This window comes from Lactuca saligna, chromosome 5 (genome assembly GCF_052625555.1).
Source record: "Lactuca saligna cultivar CGN05327 chromosome 5, ASM5262555v1, whole genome shotgun sequence".
NCBI classification, from domain to species: domain Eukaryota; kingdom Viridiplantae; phylum Streptophyta; class Magnoliopsida; order Asterales; family Asteraceae; genus Lactuca; species Lactuca saligna.
Window position 1 is genome coordinate 88,222,453 of NC_136421.1, and position 6,739 is coordinate 88,229,191.

A 6,739-nucleotide genomic window follows, 5' to 3' on the forward strand; every position below is an offset into this window, starting at 1 on the left:
GAGTGATCGGCCTCACCGAAGACTTACAGAAACAGACTGTGTGTCCTTTCCTATTGCAGTTAGTGCACTGCATTTCACGGCAGGGGCCGTTGTGGTGGTAATTGCATTTGCCACACTTAGGCAAATTACCAACATACTGCCCCACCAGAGCAGTAGCAGGAGCAGGGGTTATTGTGGCATGTACTGCCACAACTTGCTGCTTTTTGGCAGCTCCCTGTTTCTTCTTCTCCTCCCAGAACTTCCGCTTAGTGTCATCGGGTTTGGAGGATTCCGAGATGGCTAGGGTTGTTGTTGCTGCAGGGGTTTTGACTCCATGGTCAATGAGTCGTTGTGCTAGTCGCTTGGCACTGTCGAAGGTAGCAGGGTTTGATGATAAAACATTCCCCTGATATGGAGGCACTAGCCCCCATATGTACCTCTCGATCTTTTTCCCTTCAGCGGGAACCATATCGGGGCAGAGGGCCACCAGGTCGCTGAATCTGGCGGTATATGCGACTATGTTGGTGCCCTTCATGGTTAGGCTCCACAGCTCATGTTCCAATTTATGGATTTCGCCCCTCGGGCAGTATTCCTCAATCATGAGGTCATTCATGGTTTCCCAATCTATATCATTTGCCACTACGAGAGTTAGTGCTTTAACGTGGCCGTTCCACCACATCAGGGCCTTTCCTTCAAAGGTGCATGCGACATATTTGACTTTGCTCGCAGTAGGGCATGAACAAATTTCGAAGACTGATTTAGTCTTCTCGAACCATTGCGATAGGGCAATGACTCCGCCGATGCCATGGAAGGACTTCGGCTTGCAGTTGGTGAAATCCTTGTAGGAGCACTCTCTCGAGCGCACAGGGATTTCAACAGAGATAGAGTCAATAGGGGTTCCACCTCTTCTGGCATCAGTAGAATGATACTGTGCCATGGCAGTTGCCACTGCTGCAGCTAGGGTAGCATTCAGGGCTGCAGTATCGATGACCTGAGGCGGAGGAGGTGGTGGTGGAGGTGCAGGATTATTCCTGGGGGATTTGCGAGGAGGCATCTTTCAGCTATAATTTTATAAAGATAAACAAAATGGTAAGAATCAATTATAAGTGGGGTGAGAGTGACACATGGACTAACTAACCATAGCCCAACAGTTGAATGAGTGTTTGAGATCACAACCAGGAAGATTAGTAGGAAAACACAAGCGTACAGATTTTTCCCACAGATTAGATAACTGTCTACAATACTGGTATTATCGATGTAATAAGTTTAAGGAAAATCGACCTAACAGTAGGTCTTACATCATACCATATAGAAAGTTTGACAGTTCCTAGGTTCCTAGTTAGAGTACTGAAAGTTAGGAATATTTTACAGACAAGTGCTACTTAGAGCACAAATACTAAGGCTAATCCTTAACCCAAAAGATAAAGATGTACTAGACATCTCCTAATGGCGATGGGAATTCCTCGGGCGAACCCTGAGGTCTCCTACTTGACGGACCACCTCTTGAAGGTGTTGTTCATGAGCCCTTTGACGAACTCGAAGTTCTTTGACTTCAGCTTGGGAGGCAGCCAACTGTTGTTGCAGGGTCTCATTGGTTCTCCTGGTCCGTTCCATTTCCTCTTCGAGATGGTGGATGCGGACTGTGTTGACACCAGAATTGGCATCAATCTCCATGACTCGATCGATGGCTGCTCGACCTTATTCATCATTACGGGCTATTCTGCGGATGATGACGAGCAAAGCTCGATCCGCAGAGCCACCTTCGCTGAGTTTGTAAAAACTTCGGTCCCCAAAGTAAGGTATGTGTTGACCCTGTTCATCACTCCAGCGATATAAGTTGGTTGCCCACAAGGGTGTAGGACCTGGGAAAACTGGTTGGGGGTTGTTGTTTGGGGCTTGACTTACTAGCAGTAGGTTGTTGACTTCAGGCTCAGAGTCAGATCAATCAGAAAAGCCTTCTGCTTGATGATCATCCAAAGGGATTTGATGTTCATCATCGGACTCTGCCTCAAGCCATCCAGCATTTCCGTTGGGTGGAAAGTATGGGTCTCCGGGAATGTGGAATCTAGCCATTAAATCTACGCGAGAAGAGAGGTATAAGAATCTAGTGTGTAAATAGCATGTAGTAGCACAAAATACTCCTATAGTATTTTAAGTTCAATGTTATGTTCTAGTGTTCTCATTATGGTATTTTTGGTAAGATTTTAGACTTGTTGCAACCACACAACTACACTTAGGCACATGCTAGTCAACCCTCGGATAATATAGTTGATCAGGCTATATCTTCCTAGTTTTGACTATATGTCTCTAAGTCCACCTGTATTGTTCAACAATCGTAATTCTTTTGTACTGTCCTAGTGACACTGATTTTAGTATGAATGCAGACTCGTACACTTAATTAAATATTTTATTATTTATAAGTATAAACTCTTGCTCAGAGTATTTTAATCCTAATGTATTTATAGTTAGTATATCTTTTATGGGTTGATATACTCAATGAACTATAAACAATGTTCTGATACCAATCTGTCACACCCCAAAACCAAGAACGGTGGAAACGTTCTGGGTCGGAGGACGTCATGTAAAGTATCACAACACAGTATAACCGTAAACAAGCAAACAACATCATCCATTGCATTAAATATATAATTTTAATACAAGCGTGTTCCATACAGTTATAGACACCAAAAATGTAAATCAAAATAATTAGATGAGTCTTGAATGCGCTCCATCTTCTCAAAAGTTGGCCTCGGTACCTGTCTACTGATGACTTGAGAATACAAGTTATTTTGAAAGAGTTTATCAGCATTAAAGTTGGTGAGTTCATAAGTATTTTACTGTCGGTAGTTGTATCAAAATGTTTGAACGTAGTTATAAGTATGAGTTTGTAACCGTTTGTAACTGTTTGTAAATGTTTGAATCTCCTAGAAAAACCTATATTTTCTATTAAAAGTAGCCTTCTACCAAGGCGTAACTATTTTGTATGTTCGTTTATTGTAAAAGTGTGTAATTTTCCCAAGTGTAACTATCATTCTCAATATATAGTTTGTACATTAATGTTTAAGTTGAAAGATCACTAAATATGTAAAGGCTAAATTAATGTAGTACTGTAGTGTTGTATTATACGAACTAATGTTGTACTAACTACCTTAAACCGGATTTATATTAAGGTATCATGTGATTAATTGTACCATACTATCGACTGGATAAACAACGACAAATGTAGGTCGTAAAATGAAATGACGTTTGGCACCCGCAGACTTGCAGGTCCGGCTATAGCTAGCAGCAAGGTGTAGGATAGTCAATCCAGTGTAGATCTATATGCAAACTCACGCTCTCCCTCCAAGAGACTCTGGCTACAACTCGGGCCATGACATTGAAGGCATGCTCCAATACAGTGGATCACAATTTGTTAACGTAATCATGTATATGTAATATATTGTTACTCATTCTAGTATCGTTATATATGTTCTCTTTCTAGTATAGTTGTATATGTTCTTCTTCTAGTATAGTTGTATATGTTCTTCTTGTAATATAATGTATATGTTCTCATAGTAATAAGTATTGACTCATGAATGAACTAACTCATTGATCTAGCAATTGTATAAGTATTATCCCGTGCTACCCATATGGTAACACCCTAATGATGTAACTGGTACGAATGAATCTGGAAGAACTTTTATTACTATATATGTACACATGATATATAATTAATATTGAAACGACCTTCGGACGGCTACCCGATATCCCACCAGACCACATCTCAAGCGCGAAAAGGAAATAGGGCGGACGGCCTTCCTAAGCCTTTTAAACATTTCTTATATAACTATACATATACGGGCATGCAACTTATAATAAGTATAACAAAGTTTACGTAAAAGTATTTGATAAATAAAAGAGTTTGTAAAACAGTTTGATAAACAGTTTGAACAGTAGTAAAATCATTGGTTTGGTAGTTATTAATCATATGTGATTGATGTAATAACTATAAGTATTCAACTTGTATCTGTTGGATTAATGTCTAAGTCCATAACTATATTTGGTAGGTACTTGACCCGACCCGGCATGGTCCATTTGCGTTGCACTTCACCGACACAATTTATATGAATAGTCTTTTGAGAATAGTATATTTAAGATTTATAATATATTATAAGTTCTAATATATTAATAAGGAATCATATTATTTAGTTAGTATTGATCAAGACTTAATTTAGAATTAATTAAGTGATCAAAATGAACTAATTAAATATAGACTCTTATATATATGGAATGGGCCAAGTTGATTTAGGTTGGGCTAAGCTTTCATGGATAGTCCATGGAGTCTTTAACCCATGGATCATATGAAATGAAAGGTCATGGGTTTAACCCTAGTCTCCATACTATATAAAGATGTCCTTGGTTGGTGAAATGGGCACTAGTGTGGCTACACTATGAAGGGCTAGCCGATTTCACTAGAGAGAACCAAGTATCCATATTATCTAAAGTCTTCCAAGGTGTTTTGGTGATTTGTGATTCCACTTGAGGCTTCCACACTATTGGGGCTAAGGTCTTAAAGCTTGAAGACATCAAGCTACATCAAAAGGTATGTCATCTAACTAGTACTTTGTAGTATAAGAACTTCATAATATGCTAGTTAGGATTAAAGCCTTGGAAAGATCTTATTTGCATGTATAATAGAGAAAAACATAGATCCAAGGTTTATAGGGTTGCATGTACACCATAGGAGTGTTAGAATGCTCAAAACCCAACAGTGGTATAAGAGACATGGGTTTTTTTCTGTTATATTGATGCAGATATTTTATTTTCAAAGTTGAAAAAAAGGAAAAAAAAAACATGAAGTTTGTCAAATTTTAAGATAATTACTTGTTCTTGTGAAAAACTAATTATTTGTAAAATTTGAATAATTTGCTATATGAGTTGAATTAGGTCAAATTTAGTAAAAGATAAAGTGATATAATTATTTTATTAGTTTTAAAAGTTTGATCTAAAGAGTTTTATTTTTTGAAACCTCCATAAGTTATGGATATGAAAAGGTTTTAAAAAAAATGATTCAAAGTTTTTATGGAGTTACAAAATTTGGTGTTAATGTTTTAAAGAATTCTGTAACTTAAGAATAAGTTATGGATCACCAAAAGTTTTTTGTGTTACCTTGTTTTATGATTGAATTTAGATTAATGAAAAAATTATGTGATAGTTGGTTTTAATCCAAATTAATCTAAAAGAAGTTCATAAAATGTGTTTATGTAACTTAAAAGTGACATTTATGAATCTTAAAACTCATAAAAGTTGTCATAGGTTACAAAATGAGGAGTCTTTTTCCTCATTAAATTGTTTTATGACTCCATAACTTGTCCTCAAGTTATGGAGTTTCAAGAGTCTCTTCATTAAATAATTAATAAAAAAAATGTAACCTTAATTAGTTCCACAAGTTATAAAATAAAGAAAAGGAACATTCTTTTATTAGTTTAAAGTCTTCCATAACTTGTCCTCAAGTTATGGAACTTGAAGAGTTTTTGGATTAAAACTACTTTAAACACATAAGTTATGGAATTAATTAGTTTTGAATAATTTCAAAACATGCCCTCAAGTTTTGGAATTTGAAAAGTTTTCTCTTATGAATACTTTAATTCCAAGTTAGCCCTTAGAATTTTAAAAGTTAAAATTCAACCCTTATACTTTATAATATTATAAGTTAATAATATTTATATATATGTATAAGAGTAAAGTTAGTCTTACTGTTAGTAGGCCTCATTCACGAAGCCGGTCTATAAGGGGGGTATAAGGTTACTGCCTATAAAATGGCAGTTTGATGGGTGTCCACTCTCACCCACCGCTTCAATGAATCTCAAAAGATCTAGGAGTTTCAAATCCAATTAATACCTAATAATAAATTTCGTTTATCTTGGTGGTAATTGGTGAATCATCATTCACCTACCTTCAAATATTTTATAGCTTGGATTACGGCATCCCTCTTCTAAGTTATAAAATAGTTTGTTGGGTCCTAGCCTTAATATTTCATATTTGGTGTCATATTAAGGACTTTAAATCAATTATCTTGAATATCTCCTAAAAGATGTCTGGTTTAGTCATTTATGATCTTCCCAAATCTCTTGAACCAAGTTTTCCTAAATGAAGATGATGTCCCATGGAAATCATACTTCTTTCACCTCCTCCAATTATTCTCTCTAACCCACAAGTTCAAGGTCACCCAAGCCCTATTAGCAAGGCAAGCTCTAGGTGTGATCACATCTTGGAGATGTAGTCACATATTGACAAGCCGGGAGAGTTAGGTGTCAAATTCTTGAGAAAGTTGGTGGTTCAATCACTTTCTAAGTCACACAGTGAGCTCCTATGGGACTCATATGAAACAGACTATGACAAGACCCTTAATGATCTTATCTATTTACTAAAGATCAACTTCCTAAAACTTTATGGGCATTGACAATAATGACTTTGGATATCCAGTAAAGCTCTCTCTTCCCAATGGAAAAGGATCGGCCATAGTCAACTCGGTTGACCAAACGTAAAGAGAAAAGCTAAGTCCGAGATAGTACCATTACCAAAGCGTCCATATGTTAAATTGCTAAAGGAAGGGGTATTGGCTGTGAAACTGCCAATTTTACCTAAGGATGTTAAAGTTAATAAGTTTGACTCTACTTCAGGTAAAGTCCACTATCTAACTCTGCTAAGTTTCTATTCTGAGATTCCTGATACATGATGTGAATGGGTCATATGTTGATGTTTTAAGAATCAAAGAAAA